Genomic DNA, 19,338 nt, shown 5'->3' with positions numbered 1-19,338 from the left:
GCTGGACCCATCTGGTCATGTTAGTTTCCATCCCATGCTTCTTTGGGGATCCTTCAGTATTTCAGGTGGGGCCTGGATTGAGGATGAATCCAGACCTAGCATAACATGATGATGCCGGAGATAACATTGGAGACATGAGAAGCTTCAAAATTTCTGCCCTCACCACATGGTGACACAACCCTGAGGTTCAGGGGCCCGATGTCAAAGGAACATGCCTGTCCATGAACTGTGTGTGAGAGAGAACAGCAGGATCTACATATCCCTTTCCAGGGATGACAGAAAGGCCTCGATCATGAAGGCATTGTGTTCTAATTGGAGCTGGAATTTCTACTACTCTCTGCAGTGCCTCTAGTCTGTCTTTTCCTTTCCAGACTAATATAAAAACAGGAATCATACACTATAGCTTTGAACTGCCTAAAATGGCTCTTCCCACCTACACCTGGCAATTCACCAGCAGGAAAAGTATTAAGAACACAGTGTCTCCAGAAGAGGATCTCTTCCTCTGGGCAGGCATGGCTCAGAGATGGGGATACTTCAAATACTTGAAAGCGGTCTTTAAATACTTGAAATGCTGCCATGAAAACAATGGAGAAAAATGGTTCTCTCTTGCCACAGAGAGCAGGACAAGAGGCCATGGGTTCAAACCACAGCATAGCAGATTTAGATTAAATCTCTGGGAAAACTTCCCAACTGTAAGAACAGCAGGAAAATGGAACAGACGTCTAGGGAGGTTGTGGAAGCTCCTTCACTGGAGGTTTTCAAAAGGAGGCTGGAGAGCTGTCTGCCGTGGATGGTGTAGACACAACTCCTGCATCTTGGTAGGGGGCTAGACTATATGACCCTTACGGTCTCATCTAACCCTATGGTTCTATGATTCTACTCCAATATAGGTGTGGAGGACACACATGCCACCTTTCTCACTGTGTTTTCAGGGGTCTGGCACACTGGCAGCCAGAATCATGTCATAATGTTTCCTTCTGGAGGAGCTCATTACATTGGTTTTCGGGGGTTTTATGGAACATTACAATGTTGTAATGCGAGCATTAAGTATGGATGACCATGAGGAACGCTAATGGCTTTATGGCCATGTCTGCATTATCTCAATGTAATCTACTGATAAGGGAGAGCCACAGACCCAAGCAGGACAGGAGCCAGATAAAACAAAGGTAAGAACAAGTACACTTTTTCAGAGTGAAGAAAGCCAGTGTTGCTGCTGATGGGAATGAACAGTTGTTCCACATAATCCTGGCTGCAATAAAACCTCTGTCTCCCTCATTCCCAGATGTCAATACAGAATTGCTGAGCAGTGCCTGGCACATAACCAGGTATCCTTATATTTCAAGGCTTAATCTTGCTTAATTGTCCTGTTACCTTTTCATTTAAGTTGCAAAGCTTTTTCATCTGGCATTTAGCTATGCCTGTTCACCTCTGTGCCCAAAGAGACACCCAGATAGCCTCCAAACATTGGTAGATATTCTGCTGATGTAAAATTAGCTGAAATGGTGAATGGAGATATCAAGGAATATATGGATGGCCAGATGGAGAGATATCTAGCACTCTCTCTATGCTTATTTGAGCCTAGAGGGAGGGAACTGATGGATGGACGGATTGAGAGATTCCGAAAGGACAGATGGAAATTAGAGCAGGTCAGAAAGCCGAATTTCTGTTCCACAGGAAATCATGATATTTCAAAATTTGTTTCCATTCTGAATTAGAAAAAAAAGACAAAATATTGAAATTTTCCACAAAACAAAAATGCTAAATAATTCTGATTTGGAAACGCTGAAATATTTTGTTTCAATGATGTTGATTCCTTTCATTTTGAAAGTGGCTAAACTTTTTGTTAATGTCAAAACATTATGATAGAATATTAAAAATAATATCGACATACAGTGACATTAATTTGTTAATATGATAGAAAAGTCAAAACAAAATTGCTCAAAACAATAAAGTTGAAACTAAATGTTTTGAGTTACATCAAAACTGACAAATTCCTGTGAAATGTTTTGATTTAGATGAAATTGTATTTTCCAGTGGAAAATCTGTTCTGTTGAAAAAAAAACAACTGGCTCTAATGGCAATGCAGAATGAAGGGAGTATGAAGAGATGGGATAAGAAATTGACGGCTGGATTGAAAGGTTGGTTTAATACAGAGAGTATATGGCAGCTGGAGGCCAGCAGGGTAGGTGCACTGAGGTGTAGAATCCTGGCTCCCTTGCACAGCGGGTGGCAAAACTCTCGTTGACTTCAATGGGCAGCTGGGATTTTCCCAGACTTTGAAATATCTAACAGAAAACCAGGGGTCATCTCAGGCTGTTCCAGTGTGGTGGTGGTCAAGGGGAAGCTTTCAGAGCACCTGTAGCCTGTGTTATTACCTGGAGTCTGAACTAATCTTCATGAGTATATTCGTCCATCCGCTCAGTGTTAGCAGAGAGGCCAAGTCAGGTGTCATCTGTAAGGATTGCTGAACATGATGGAAACGCTCTTTGTGAGTTGCATGCAACGTGCTGGGACCATGAGAGTGGTTTGGCTGGCTTTACGCAGAGGAGCACTGATGAGCTTGTCCTGCTTTAGCAGGCAAGCTGCTCAATGATCAGGGAACGGGACAATATATGTGGATATTTCCATGTTGTTCTATCACTAGTAAAGTCTGTAACCTGGGGACATATCTCACTTTGATTCCAGGGCAGGGCAAAGGCACAGGTAGGAATCATTGCCTGCATGTGAGGAAGTAAAGTAAGACAGACTTCTGCCAAGACACCCTGGCTTCAGGCTCCTCTGCTGCTGTCCCCATGGCTTCCCTTCTGAACAAACAGCTGTCTAGACACACAAAAGGCTGCACAGCCAAAGAAGATAGGACGTTAATGCTGGAGGATTTGGGAATATGAAAGGAGAGGGGTGGAGCCAGAGAGCTGAACCAGGGGCTGAGGGAGGGTGGTCTGAGGGAGAGTGAGTGGGGCACTGACCTGGATATGAAGCCTTAGTAAACCGAAATTGTCAGAGCCAAGGGCATTCGCCTCTCTTTGATAATTGCCTCTTGCTTCCTGCAGGAATTGAATTGACCTCTGAGCCCTCCACCATCAGTACTGAAGAGTGAGATACTGAACGATGGGAGTGGGAAAGGCTTGAATCCTGGGTAAGGAGAAGTCTTAAAAGGAGACCTCAGAACAACCTGGAAAGGTGGGCCAGGCAGCCACATCCCAGGCTAAAATCTCCATCCCTAGCGATAGCCCCAGTACACGGCAGTTCCCTTGGTACCCTAAGTTCCAGTGTAGCCTGTGCAGTTATGAAAACGATAAGCCAAAGGGATAGGAATAGGTCTCCCCAGAGTGGGAGTGTTGCTGCCATTACTGTATCCCCCTGGGCTCTCAAAATGGTAATTCTGATAATACTGGGCTTGATACTGGGACTAAATTTCAGAGTGCTAATTGGGGAAACTAAATCAGTAATACAATCAATAGATCAGGCAACACCTGCTTAATTTCATAGGCAACGCCAGCAATCTTCCTTGAACCCTTTCAGCTTTGATAGCTGCCTAGATCGTCCAGGAAGGATGACATATGTATGCACAAAGTCCACCCCCTGCCACTGAATATTGTCCTGTCATGTGAGCTTGTTCTGCTCTCACATGCTGATAGAGTCTGCGAGCTGAGCCGCTTGAATATCCTGTGTGATGTAACAGTTCTGCAGCAAGACCTTGTTGCATATTCTAATTCTCCCGCTCTGTGATTTAGCGCTGCAGCTAATGCTTCTGATGTCAGCCCGAGTGAGATAGTAGGGTTTAAAAATTCATAGCTGACCTTTCACTGACACGTTTAGCTTCTGTCAGGCAAGCGCTACATGATGGGTGAAGGGGTAGGGAGTGGGGAGGGTTTTCATTGTGAAATACCTTTACCTTAAAACGAGAGGGTGTGGGGGTAGACGGGGAAAAAAAAATTGTACTTCAATTCCGGCCTGGAAAAAAGAGAGATGAGAATCAAAATGAAGTAGAGGGAGAGATGCCTCAAAAGCAGAAGACAGCTTATGAAAAATATATACCTTCACCAAAGGCAGATGGAATACAAATTGGATCCTCTTTCTTTTTTTTTAAAAAAATGCTTTTAAAACAGAGATTTTTAAGGGGAGAGAGAGAGAGAAGGGGGAATATGTCTCTTAAATTGTTCAGAACATTTCTGCGGCCTGCAGAGCTGGGATTGTTTATTAGAAGATAAGATAGTGAAAAATGTATTTTGCAGAAAGAAAATAGTAAAGCTGGTTTCCTGGCAGATAAGAAGCCAAATTTCTATTTTATTCTCAATTGAATGAGTCGGTTACATTATCTGGGAGGCAGCAGTGAAATAACACCCTTAGGAAATGAGACTGGGAGGACATGCTGGTTCAGAGGAGGCAGCTGCAGGCCCTTCACCTGAAGGCCTTGCCAACCCTGCCCTAGGGCTACAGAAGAGGTAAGGCTGAAGTGTTTTCTCCCTTTTTTGCCAATTAGGCAGATGATAAGAGTCCCAGCTGGCCACCTGATGTAAAACCGGAGTAGGGTAGAATTTGTCCCTGTCCATTCATCTTTCACCTGCCATAGGACATTAGCACTTTACCAGCAACACTCCTGTTCAATATTTAATGATAAATCCCTTCCTCCTGTCAACACAAAAACATCACAAACTTTACCAGCCTGAGGCTAAAATGAGTGAAGGCTAGTTGAATTGAGATAGCTGGGTAAATGGTGGGACGAGACGGTGTCCATGGCTCCAGTGTGGCATTGTTAGGCTTGCAGCAAAGCAAGCATGATTGTCTTGCTTTCTCTGCAGTAGTACACCTTTAAATTCCTAGGCGCTTGATGTCTGGAAAGGCAGCTACCCTCTTGTGACACAGACTTGATGTGGCATGTTGGAGGACAGACACATGTGCTCAGCATTGACAGCTTTTGTGATTTCATTGCGAGTTTCACAATAATTCATGGTTTTTTCACCTTAAAGCCCCAGCTCCTGGAATCAAGTGATTATGAGAGAATTTCAGCTTTTCATTGTTGTTTTTAAAAAAGTACTTTTCTAGCTCTCCTCATTGCAGAGAAGAACCTGAGAATGGGAAGTGAGTTCCCCCAAAAGGCTCTGAAACCAGAAGGCATATAAAAAAGTGTTTATTTAAAAAAACCTCATTATTTTTAAGTCAGTCTCATGATTTTTTGGGGCTTGACTCATGCTTATTGAATGCTGAAGGATAGCAATACTACACACCTTGTGCTCTGGTAGACACTTGCTTTTTGTTTCCCTGGATGTAAACAAAATGTCATTCATGCTGAAAATTGATGGCTATTCCCTTCAAATGGGAAAACAAATGGAAAAGCATGTGGCTCATTAGTACCAATGTTCTCACTGCACTATAGAGATCAGCTTAATATAAGGATGCCTTGATAAGTCCATTTTTATTTACTCAGCTATTTCATCCCATGACACGGTTAATGATTTGAACAGGTCTCTCCACCATGAGCAACTGAACAGGAAACCCACTGTATGAAACACAGATCAGCTCTTGGTCTATACATATATGCTCTCCATCACCATATTCCCTGAGCACCGAAGAGATGCTACATTCAAATTAGAGTTAATGTGTAAGTTTAGATGGTAACCATAAAGTTCAGAGTACACAAATCCAAACTCCTGAGTTAAGGATCTTGGAGCAGGAGGTTCTTGTGGGCTGACAAGGTGATGTGATGATGCTTGTGGGTAGGTTCCAGGGACTGGTAATGGGTCATAGGTTCAAATACAACCCTCGTGTAGAATGTGCGAATGGTGTTTCAGTCTTCACATAGACTAATGAGTTTATCCTCATTAGTGAGGTAGCAAAGTAGAATTATTATCCCCTTTTTACAGATGGGAAAACCAAGGCACAGAGAAATGCAAACCCCTTGCTAATAACAACTGTTGGTTAGAGGTGCAGCTGAGCTGGTGCAGCATGTGTTTTAACTCGGAGTGTAGACTAGGATGGACAAAACAGACAAAAGGTGGGAGGAGAGGTGACTTGCTCAAGGTCACAGAGCAGGTCTGTGATAGAATTGGAAATACAGCCCAAGCCACTCACTACCAGTCGAGTGCCCTGCACACTAAATCACACTGCTCACTGGACGGGGGTAAAAACTTTCCCACCTAATGTTTTTCTCTCAGAAAATCCTGATTCAACCAAATTGAAATGTCCTGCGGGAACATAGCAATTTTGTCCAACTCTGAAAATGATTAAAATGAATTGTTTTGGTCAAGTGGAAATATTTCATTTTGACTTTTATGTTATTATAACTGTAACAGTCAAAGCAATTGGACTTTTTATTATATAAATTTTAACATATAAGCTGAGTCAATCAAGTCAAAACTAAATATTTTGACCTTAACAAAATGAACTGTTTCAATAACATCAAAATAAAATGTCATTTCGATTTCCTGAATGAAAATTTGGATTGGTCCTTCATTAACCTTTATCAAGGGCATTATAATGTGGCTCTCCAACTGAAGTTTGGCTCAGTCCACCAGGTTAGCAGTAGCTCTGGTCAGAATCCAGAATTCCCATTCTATGGGAAATTTCAAAAATTTATTTTGAATCAGAATGGTGAAAAAAAAAATCAAAATTTTGGAATTTTCCATGGAATGGAAATTCCAGGTTCCATGAACTGAGCCACACTTCTGTTGGACAGCCACATTATAACACCCTTAATATTGATTAGTGATGGACTTTGCAGCTGCTCTAACTGCTGCTTCATCATTGTTAAAGAGCTTCAAATAAATATTTACCCTGTCTTCACGCCAGCATACTAACAAAATTGTAAAGTTTTGATCCCTGCTGGCTGAGTTGTCAGTAAAGCCTCCTAAGTGAGGTGAATATTTAGAGAATGGAGGTCCTCTAGGAAGTGGAGAAATTGAAAATTGTAGAAACGACTTGCATCTTGCACCCTGCTGCGGAGGAGAAAGCACTACACGGTCTAACAAGTCAGTGAATTGTGCAGCTAGTCTCACTGACCCTCAGAAAGACACTGAGGGGAGGGAGTTGAGGAGATCAGGAGGCTGGAAGTCTGCTACAAAGACTCTAAGCTATTTGGGGGCAGGAACTGTGTTTTTGTTCTGTTTTTGTACAGTGCCTGGCGCAATGAATCCTGTTACATTACCGGGGTTCCCAGGCGCTACAGCAATTCAAATGACAAATAATAGTGGTGCTGGGCTGTAAAGGTTTTCACCACTGGTTCAAATGGGTCGGTAGAAGAGCTGGTAGAATATTACAAAAAGTTATTTACAAATACTTTTGGGAATAGTATTATAGTATTTATAGTATTAATTATACTATAAATATACTATATATATATATATATTATATATAAATATATATATATATATATATATATAATTATACTATAAATACATATAAATATATAAATTATACTATAAATGCCATGAGGCACCACAGCAGCCCTGGGAGACATAGAAATTAATATTAACCAAACTTGAAGTGAATTTTGACTTCCGTACAAAAATTCAATTTTGTGGAAACCACCTTTTTCACCAGAAACACATTTGGTTGGAAAATTCCCGCTCAGCTCTAACTGCAACAAACACTTTTGGGTGTCTCTTCCAGCAGAGAGGGCAAACACTGAATGGATCATGATGACAGAACACCCATCTCAGTTGTACCTTCAGTCAAGGGTTGAGGCATGTTGCTGGAGTGTGAGGTAGCTTGCCTTGCAGTTACCTATGCTGTACCAGTTCTGTGAAGAAACAGGACTTCACTATCTTGGCCTGTCAGCCCTGGCTTTCGGCACTGGTAAATTCACTTTAAAAAGCCCCTGACAATAAAGAAAGGCTTTTTCTTGTGTCTCCAGCATGGAAGGAGAGAAAACAAACAAGACAGCCCTACCCCCCTGTAGATTGTGTTATAAAAATCATCTTCATCACCATCATCATCAAAGACTGTGAGAGCTTGATCCTGAGACCTTTCCAACCAGCAATAAAAGCTTAGCTGTGGGACTAAAGGGAATGAATCCCACTACACTCTCTCTCTCTCTCTCTCTCTCTCTCTCTCTGACTTTCTTACATTGCTTTTTCTTTTCTTCAGATTCCTCTTTGTCCCTTGATAGATCTTTGGGAGTTCTTTTCCCTTATGTGGCTAAGAGTCATGGTCAGCTGTGCAGAATGGAAGTGACCTCTGCTTTGGAAATGATCCATACCACGCTTTAAAGTTGCCCTCGGGTGCAGTTATTGATTTGTATAACACACCCACTTCACCCCCTTGTGGCTGAGTAGGTTGTTTCTACATTCCTTACAGCCTGGGAATCAAGACTAGGTGTCCTGGGTGGCAAAGCTGCCCAACACTTCAATGTCGTTCTGAGCAAAGAGGTGAAAATCATCCCAGATTGCCTATTCGGAGCATTATTACCAGCTGTTCTGTGGGCCCAGGCAGCCAGGAGTTCATCTCAGGGCTTGTTTATGAGTGTTTTTACACTGCTGTGTTCAGGTGCACACCAGGGCTCGCTTTCTGAGGTGAGTTACAGCAGAGCTGTAATGCTGAAGTGACTGAATTTGCCCAGGTGCGGCTGAGATCAGAATCTGGCCCAAGGACTTTGACTCCATTATATCACATGAAGAGGTGCAGCTGCACCTGGGCCCTGTTGCATCTTCCTTTAGAGCATTTAAAACAGACGCAGGTTTCATACAGGCAAGCAGGTTGTGGGAGCCAGAGACAACAGACAGCTATTGTCTTGTGTAAAGCTGGGAAACAAAGTCTCCAAAGCACGCAGGTGCTATAGGAGGTAACTAGCAACTGAGAGTAAGTCTGGGTTTTTTCCCCATTACATTTTTTGTTTTGCTAATCAGTAAAAGACACATTGTTTCTCCAGGCCTGTGGGGAACCGAGGTAGAAGCCGCATCTCCAGCCCCCATCCCTGCAACGACTATACTGGATATGAGCTAAAAGATCTTTCCAAGAGATAAACACATCTGGCAGACTAATAACTACAAGACAACACCGCAGAGAGAGAGAAAAAGTGTAATTCAGTCAGAGGCTGAGACACAGACATCTGCTAGGAAGCATTTCAAGGCTCTCTCTCTCACACTCACACGACCATCTTTTCTAATATTTCTCTCTCTCTCTCTTACTCACTTTGTAAAAACACTACCCTGAAAGGAGAGTTTATTACATACACATAGACAGAAAAAATGAATGTTTCATTCTGTGAACTCTCACCTCTTTTGACATTAATGTGTGTGACGAATGTGCTGGCTAACGCCTGGACATAAACGCACTGCATTTAGCCACCATATCACACTATTCTCCACTGCTAAGAGTGAAGAAGGGACTTGGAAACCCCAGCAATTTTGCCTTTTTTTGTGTTTGAACAGCACCTTGCATTTTGTGGGCCGCACCTGAAAAAATGCTAATCATCCTGTAGGCAGATGCTCCATTTCAACAGCATCCAGAAGCAGGAGCCTGAATATTCTTTGTCATGACTGTCCACGTATGGGCTCTGACCCTGCAAGATGATCTGCTTGAGTGCATCCCTTCAGCTCTCCAGAACCCTATGGGACTTGAATCCTACTCCACATAGTTTCTCCTGTGCAGGTGAGATTGTAGGTTCTGGGTAAGCCGGTCACATTGGAGCCAGAGGAATAGTATTTGCCAAATAATTTATTCAGTTAATTTCATAATATTTTGATAAAATTATTTACCAATCTCCCTCCCCATTACTTATCCAGAGCTGGCTAGATGATTTGCAAATACATTCACTGGATCAGCATCACACCATTTTGGAAACAACATACTCTGGAAGTAATTATGCCATACAAAATGCCCTTGATTGTAAAGAAGAGGGTGAGAAGTCTCTGGAAGAGCTGCAGTAGGGCTGCTGGCTCCCAATCAGTAATTCCATGATTCTATTGGGAAAACGTGGATGTTTCAGGGGGAAAAAATTCCTTTCCTTGTGCCTCTGCAACCTGGGATCTGTAGGGCCCTGGCATTGATGTTTTTCATGGACACAATCAAGTTTGTACTGGGTTCAAGATTGAAAACCCTACAAGGAAAACTGAGGTGCTAGAGGGAAATCAACTCCAGTTATTAACATTTTTATTAATATCGGCCCCAAATTGATCAATACATAGCTGCCTCAGATGTGTGAATGAACATTCTGCCCAGATCCCTTCCAACAAAACTGAAGGGAGGGCATTATCCATCTGGATTAGCTAACTGGGAGTGATGACTAATCAAAGGACAATTCTGAGCTGGGATCTTGGACAAGGAAATGTGAACTTCCTAGGCTTACTACAGCTGCCATCAGATAAATTAAGATGTGCATGCTTCGCCAGGGTGAAATTCACCTCTCTATCAAAGGCCAGGCCTAGACCTATCGTGTTCAATCCCATGCCAGGTCTATTTGGAAGGCTTAAGTGGATCCATCTGTCTCTTTGTGCTTTTTGGAGGGCGGGGGGCAGAATACATTCCTGAACAATGTATTAGATCTTTTCCAGGTACTGATGTCAGCAGTTAAGGTATACAGTTTAGATAAATGTTATTTCAGGGAATGGGCCTAAAGGAACCTGATTCAAGTTCTTTTGGTAATCTGGTAGCCTTCTCCCATGTAGATAGAGAATCATAGAATCATAGACTATTAGGGTTGGAAGAGACCTCAGGAGGTCAACTAGTCCAATTCCCTGCTCAAAGCAGGACCAACACCAACTAAATCATCCTAGCCAAGGCTTTATCCAGCCAGGCCTTAAAAACCTCTAAGGATGGAGATTCCACCCCCTCCTTAGGTGTTTAGATCTATTGATACATTACACCGAACATTAGATCTGTGGATACATTAGTCCTGGTTGACATGGAATGTAGAGCGTGTCCCAAATGGTCTTTGTAAGAACCTGAACCTTTCCCATTTCAAAAAGGCCCAGACATTTTAATGACGTTGCTTCCACCCAATTTTGGGGGGGCACAGTCTTACCTGGACAAAGAGTGAATATTGATTGGGGTAAAAGGAGTGGTTCCTTTGATGACTGTCACCCAGCCCTACTAGAGCTCCACCTGTATCTGGACATTCACTAGTTAGCTGTATCTGGGTCCCAGCCCACTGTGCCCATGTGGTTTTGAGCTTCCTTTGGTCTGAGTAGGCCGCAGCACTCTCTCTTTTCTTGGCCTTTCTGGCGCACTTCCTGGGTGCAGGCTTTCTGTCAGTTACCCCTTCATGGAAGTGGGACCTCGTGGCCTAGCTGCCCAAGGCCCCCAGGACCTGCAAGAATTTCTCCTGTCTCTCCCTGTAGGTTTTGTCTCAATATGGAGGCAAAAGATAACAGCGAAGGCAACCAAAGCCTGCATTCAAAATGGAGTATGCAGTCTGACACAGATACACGTAGGGAGTTCTCAATATCTAACAGAATGTATAAGTGCTGCATAGACTCCCCAAATCATCACCTCAGCATTTCAATATCTTCTCCTAGGCTTGGACAGCCGTCCCTATAGGGATATGGGATTCTAGCACCTCTTGCTTTGATCTAATCGTATTGGCTCCAATCTTTTCTACTGCTGCAATATTGCATACATTTGGCTTGTTACCATCCAGTGCATTTCAGCTGGCCTATGAAACCACCAGAGACAGCTCTAAGGACCACAAGTCCAGTAAGGTAGGGAGACATGACACTGCCAGGGCCCTGCAGTCTGAAGGCATGATTCAAAGTCTACTGAAGTAAATGGCAGACTTCTCACTGTCTTCACTGGGTTTTGGATCAGGCCTCAATGTTGTGGCTTTTCTTAACAAGCAGTGGTTTCTTTCTCCCAAACAAAATCATCCATCAGCTTTTCAGAAAAAAAAAAAGTGTATAAACTGGGTTGGTAGTGAAATAGGAATTAATGAGAAAAAGATATAACTGACTGGGACTGGGACAACTTTAATGGTGTTAATGCATCCCTTCCAACTTCTGTGTAAAGCAGATTACTTATCAAGGTCATTGCGTATTTGTTTTAGCATAGGGGCATAGTTGGCCTTATATAAATGGCTGGGTTTAGGGGGGAAATTAATATCTAAGTATTTAAAACCTTTCTTAGAAATATGAAAAGGGCATGTTCTTTCCAGGTACTCAAATGATTCTTTAGAATTAGCAGATGATTTAGTGACATTAACCTTGAAAGGCTACAAATCTATCTAGCCAATGTAAAACGAATGGAACTGATTTTTCTGGATTGGCGAGGTATAAAATTACATCTTCAGTGCATAATAGCTGAGACTCTCTCATTGATGATTAACCGCATTTATTAACAGCAGGTTATAATCCCAAGATGTTATTTGTAGAGTGACTGAGATGTAATATAGTGCTTTCCAAAGAGATCACATCATGAAATGCACCAAAGGTCATCATGCAGCTCTGTGGAAATGAAGATGTAATTCTTGGAAGCACTCCTAGTCTGTGCTATGCAAGTTCTTACAGTGCACCCAGCAAAGTGGTATCTAAGAACCTTCCCGTAGTGCATTAAGCAATGTGCCTAACATCTGTCCCAGGGATCAGGCCCGAACATTGTGGCTGTTTTTATATGGAGTGGTTTTTTTCACCCAAACATCTGTCCTATTCGCCATTGTGTCCAATGCTAAACATTTTTGACTGGTTTAGTCCTGGAAAAGTTGGTTTTTGACTCTAGCAATTGCATGTAAATTGAGACTCAGGCCTTGTCTAGTCTGTGAAAAATGTAGCTGCAACTGACACAACCTTTCAGACTAGAAAGGCAAAGCTCTTATGAGCCATGATTTGGAGCTGTTTGAGACCAGGGTAAGCCATAGTGGTTTAAATTGTGACTTTGCCTGTGTATGTGAGGGGTTAGACTGGCTTAACTACACTGTGCTGGAGCAGGGAATCTCCACTGTAGGCATGCATGCCTCAAACTTGGTAAAGATCACCAAAAGTTTCCACAGTGAAATCTGGGAAGCTGGTGATGAATGAATGTCCAGAAAGTCAGTGGAGTGCATATGGGGTGTTAATTCAGTCTCCAGGGCATATCTGTGTTATGCAATATAAATAAGAAATATCCTGACTGTGGGATTTGGTACATTAGAGAACTGGTAATAGGCTATAGAGGTTTTCCCGTCTAGGTTGTTGGTTCAAATCCAGCCCACACTGGTAGTGACTTAGAGGCCAAACAGGAGGGCTTGTTTGGGGGTCTGTCTAAATGAAAAAAGTGTGGTGGAGTCCACACCATAAAAACCACAAAAATACCGGTACCACAGATGCACCACAAAACCAGTTATATACCTGAGATACATTGATGATACATTGGACAGACTGCCTAAACTCCCTCATAGATTTCCACCACAACTTTAACAACCAACACCCATCCATCAGACCCTCTCTAGAACATTCCCAGACCTGCATCAACTTCCTGGACACCACAATCAGCTTCAGCAATGGAATCCTACAAACAACTATATACAAGAAACACACAAATAACCACACTTATCTTCACAGATCTAGTAAGCACCCCTCACTCACCAAGAAATTTGTTGTCCGGCCAGGCACTCGGATATCACAGAATTTGCTCCAAGGAGAAAGTCTGGGATACACACCTTAAGACACTTAAAACCACCTTCACCAAACAAGGACAATCCACCAGAGAAGTAGATCACTTCATGGAACAGGCCACCCAAATACCCTGAGAGATCCCTCTGATGGCACACCCCTATTTCAGAGTAACAGCCGTGTTAGTCTGTATTCGCAAAAAGAAAAGGAGTACTTGTGGCACCTTAGAGACTAACCAATTTATTAGAGCATAAGCTTTCGTGAGCTACAGCTCACTTCATCAGATGCATATCGTGGAAACTGCAGCAGACTTTATATATACACAGAGAATATGAAACAATACCTCCTCCCACCCCACTGTCCTGCTGGTAATAGCTTATCTAAAGTGATCATCAGGTGGGCCATTTCCAGCACAAATCCAGGTTTTCTCACCCTCCACCCCCCCCCCCACAAATTCACTCTCCTGCTGGTGATAGCCCATCCAAAGTGACAACTCTTTACACAATGTGCATGACAATCAAGTGACAACCCCTATTTGTTACTTACCACCCCACACTGGAGCCCAGATGGAGTATCATTAAACAATTACAACCTGTACTCGATGGAGACCCCTCCTTTCCTAACCCCCTTCTTCTGGTCTTCAAATAACTCCCCAGCCTTGCCAGGCTCATCATCTCAAGCAATCTCCCCATACACCAAGATCCACCAACTCAAAGTAGCACCAGCCCCTGCCATAACATCAGACACAAAACCTGCAGACACATCTCCACTGCTACAATTATCAATACCTCCCACAACACACTTTTCAAAATCCTTGGGTGTTGCACATGCCTATCACAACATGTTGTGTACTTCACCCAGTGTACTAAATGCCCCAGTAACAACTAGCAGGTGAAATCAGACAATCACTATGTTCCTGAATTAACTCACACAGAAAAATGATAAAGGACAAAAATATTATATCACCCACGGGCAAACACTTTTCACAAAACAATCACTCTGTCTCTGACCTCTAAGTCCTCACTGTCAAAGGAAACCTGCACAACACCTTAAAAAAACAAGCCTGGGAACTTAAATTCATATTTCTTCTAGACACCAAAAATCATGGACTTAATAAAGACACTGGACATATGGCTCATTACAACAATCTGTAAGTAACCCAGTAACCCTCCTCTTTGTCCTAAGATTGGAGAGTTGTAAACTTTCCACTTCCCCTTGAATGATCTCTTGCAATGTGTTAATTCCTTATTTAGTCCACCTTGTATTTAACTGTGACATTCTGAATACCTTCCCCAGACATGAAAAAGAGCTCTGTGTAAGCTCGAAAGCTTGTCTCTTTCACCAACAGAAGTTGATCCAATAAAAGAGATTACCTCATCCACCTTGTCTCGCTAATATCTTGGAACCAGCATGGCTACAACATGGCAGAGAACTGCTAATGACATACCTGACAATCTCATCAAGAAGTCCAGGGACTGGATGAGCACGCAGACTCAGCCATCATGTCGGCACTCAAGCACTGGCCCAAATCCTACTGAAGTCAATAGACAGACTCTCACTGACTCCTTTGAATAATCCAGGTACTTATTTTGATGCCTTAATGGGAGCTCAACTCTTGAAAATCTGACCCAAAATGTGGAGGCTCAGCATTTTTAGAGTCTTTAAAGTCTGTGTGCCTCAGTAAAAGGAGAATAATAATATCTAACTCTAAGGAGTGTTGTGTGGGGAAGTTAGGCTTTACAAACTACTGTGAAATACTACATATTATTAATATGAATATAATTTAGATCCTGGAAATAGATTATATACCTATCCCTCTACAAAGAGAGCTATGATACCCGTAGGGAGCTAGTTACTGCGGAATAGAGGCACTGAATAGGATAGGGGGAGGAGTTCTATGCACTCTAAAAGACAGGCAGTGAATTTCTTCTGGGAAGGCGACTGTTGGGGGGGAAACTGGAAAGCCTCAAGACATGAGCTCTGATTCTGCTTCTTCCTGGAACCCACCTCTGCCCATTGTAGAAGTGCTGGTGTTTTACGTGCCATACAAATGTACCATCACATTTCCTTAAATGCCTTGGAAATGTGGAGCACTGTGTCACTCGGCAGCACTGCTCAACCCACACCGACAATGGTCGGGTCATTGCCGCACCGGATGCAGGAAAAATCTGTCAGTTCTGATCTAAACAGTGCAGCATCAGATCTCACGCTCAGCAGGGTTGGGGTTTTTTTTGAGATGCAGCAGGCTACTCATTGGCAAAGGGAAGAGCTGCAGAGCCAGTGAGGATTTGATTTTTACTACTAGGTCCCACTAAAGGATGTACCCTGACTGTACCTATGCTATCTAGGTACTGATTACCTAGATACCTGTTACCATAGAGTCTGAGCACCTCCCAGCCTTCGATACCCCTGTGACGGAGGGCATGCTATCACCCCCATTTTACAGGTGGGGAACAGATGCACAAAGAGACAAAGTGACTTTCCCAAGGTCACAGAGAAAATCTGTGACTGAGCAGGGAACTGAGCCCAGGTTTCCTGAGATCCTGGCTAGCATGCTAACCACGGGATCATCTTTTGTATCCTTCACTTCCATTGTACTGACCCCCACACTCCAATTGGAGAAATTCACTGGGCCCTCACCAATTTCCATGTTGCTTTTCCCTCCCAGTTGCCCAATGTAGTTGAAATTTAGCAATGGTCAAAACTTAACATAATTCAGAGTCTGAGTGTCACTGATATAAGCACATTAAAATTCACAGTTATCTGAACTACCCCCGAATTATCTGAGCCTCTTGGGTCTGCAGCTACTCTTGGCTCTGGGGAGGGGAGGATGGCTAGCTCACAACACCTATCTTTGCATGATAAAAGTGCCCCTCTCCAATTAATGGGAAGGGCTGATGAAATAAGGGATCTGGTACCTGAAGGCAATATGCAGAAGCCCTGCTTCCAGTTGAGGACGGCCTTATATTTGCAAGTATCTAAAAGAGGAAACGGCTTTAATTGTTCATTGCAGCCGCATTGCACTAGAAATCTCTCCCTTTACTAAGCAGTGGAATTTTTCCTCCCCTTCGGCACACCAGAGATGCTGTTTTGCCCATCTCCCCATGGTAGAAAAGCATGGGGATAAACTGCACTACTGAAAGGAACGCTGTGTTCTTCAGAGCCATTCCTTCCCCCTCTCTTGACTTATTGACCCAGCACAATTGAGTCCAGTTGGTGGGAAGAGTAAATTGCAACATTACTCTGTCCCAGTGCTCGGGAAGGGGCTGCTGGAGAGGTAGCATAAAGACGGAGGTGCCTCCATGACTATGGGAGAGTTAAAGCACCAGTAAAGTAAGTGTGTGTGTGGGGGTGGGTGAGTGTGTGTAATTTTTCATTCAGAGCCTTCCCACACCAAAGCAAGCAGACCTATCTACCCCTTCCCGAGCACCCTCTTTGCTCTGTTTTATACATTCCCTCTCAGAGGAAGCTGGATTTGTTCATGCACATCCCTGGAGATCCAGATGACTCATTAGCCTACATTAGTTCATTGCAAGCAGCCTGTTTCTCAGGTGGCTCCATTCCCTCATAATATCAAAAGCATTCACAGGAGTGTCTTGTTGCCAGAGATAGTGATTTTTAGCCCAGCCCTGCCAGATCCTAAATGGCATCGTGGCTATTTGTCCGATTCTGCTGTTATAAGGGTGTTGGTCACTGTGCTAATTAGCGCTGTGGATTGGGGTGGAGAGGAAGGATTCAGTTCTGCTTGTGGGTCATTAGAAGGAATAGAATAAAAATTTTGCTTCCCAGAGCAGCGCCTCTCAATATGGAAAGCAACGCATGAATTAGCCCATGCCCACTTGAGACAAGCTTGCCTGAGCTCACTTGAGACTTGGCCCTGGGTTTTGTGGAAAGGTGACAAATCCGAGCAGCTGTGGCCTAATTAATCTTCATGTTTGTAATAGAACATTAATACAAGTGAGGTTCGCTTGGTAACGAGTTTTGAGATGAAAGTTTTGCAGAGCTCTTATGGGCAATAGAAGTAGGGAGGTCAAGCTCTCTGACTGGCTGTCCAAATTCACTCAGTGCCCAGCCCTTTTAAAAGAGTGTGTGGTTGTTTTCTCACCTAAAGGGCAACCTGGTTTGTTGAATAGACGCACAGTATTTATTTATACAGTATGCATTTATTTATACAGTATCCCAGTGCAGGAAGGTAGCTTGGAATTTGGAATGGACTGAGGGATAGCCCTCTCATTGACTTCCTCTCTCTTCTCAGCATGCACTGAGGGTGGCAGTCTCAAGGGGACATAGGCACCTGACTGCCGCTTTGGTTGCCCAAGTCCAATATTTAGGTGCCACCGGCATTCACAAAACCCCTGGTCATCTGCTGCTGTAATCTCATAGGCACTTAAATTTCCACTGTTAAAGTCCCCAAGGTGTTAGCAGCTGGGCATGTGCTGAGCTGCCTGGGTCCTGACACCACCCTGGCAGCTTGCCTCCTAAACCCCAGTGGAATTCACAAACTAGGCTCTCCCCACCTAACTGCCTTAGGGGGCTGAGCTGGTAGGTCTGCTCTGAGTATGCCTAAACCCACACAAAGGGTATCAGAGGAGGCAGTGCCCCCTCTATAACCCTTAGGCCAGTGGTTAGAGCATTCACTCAGGATGTGGGAGATGCAGGTTTGAATCCCTCTCAGCCTGATGAAGAGTAGGGACTTGAACTTTGGGGACTCCCACCTCCCAGGAGAGTCGTGACCTAAGCCAGCAAGGGGGTTACAGGAATGTTCTAATTCTGGTAGGTACGTTCAGGTTCACCAAAGAGTGTCATGTGAGGTCTTAAATGAAAGCGAGGGTCACACTGGTCACTACTATTGGTGTGAAATGTATGTACAGATATTATAAAAGGAGCTATATATGTATACTGAAAATTTGCTCTTAGAGTCTGTATCAAGGGATGAGTCACGAGCAGGCATGAAAAACACAGGTGTTCTGTTGCACAAGAGATGTTTATTCACCTCTCTCTCTGTAGGAGGTAAATTAAGCATTGTAAGCTAACACAATGGATGCCCATTTACAAAAGAAATCAAAGAGATCTGAAAAGTCAACAGGGAAGCAGCACACAGGAAAAAATAAGCTGTGGGTGGTGATTCTGTCTCTGAGTATAGACAAAGAACTTTCGTGAGTACAATAAAAGGTAAGGAAAACACCCTCTTATCCTGAAACTAGGAAGTAAACGAGCAGTGTGTTTACATTCATGAAAATGAGATCTGAGTCAGCCTTGGCTGAAAACACCCCAGAGGACTTTGGGGGTGAGATAAACTTCTTAAGAGAGGTTAGCCTGTTTGTTAAGTTTAGTCTCTAGAAAGCATGATATGACTTATTTTTTATTTGTTTCCAATATCCTTACTCACTATCACTTGAATCTTGAATCTTTGGTAATAAACTAATCCTTGTTTCCACTATAAAGATATCTAAGTGTGGTGATATTCAGCAAGGGGCTAAGCCTGATCTGAAACACACAAGCTGGTGTGTACAGTGTTTCTTTGGGGACAACGGACCTGGTATTTCTGTGAATGTTCAGTGGACAAGGGGCTGGGCACTATGGGGGAATGTGTCAATGGGACTCAGGGACTGGGGTGCACAAATTGTTAATCCTGCAAAACAAAGTAAGGGCTGGCATAGCCGAGAGGAGGGTGCTGGCAGCACCAGGGAGCTGACACCCCGTTAAGCAAAAACAAATCTCCCTCTTGTTGGAGGCAGGGGGCTAACATGGTGACTCCCAGTCCTGGGTACCCCAAGAACCACCACAAAATACCGTCGCCAAGGGAGTATGTCTTTTTTCA

This window comes from Lepidochelys kempii, chromosome 16 (assembly GCF_965140265.1).
Source record: "Lepidochelys kempii isolate rLepKem1 chromosome 16, rLepKem1.hap2, whole genome shotgun sequence".
Lineage (NCBI taxonomy): Eukaryota > Metazoa > Chordata > Testudines > Cheloniidae > Lepidochelys > Lepidochelys kempii.
This window is presented reverse-complemented; position numbering follows the sequence as displayed.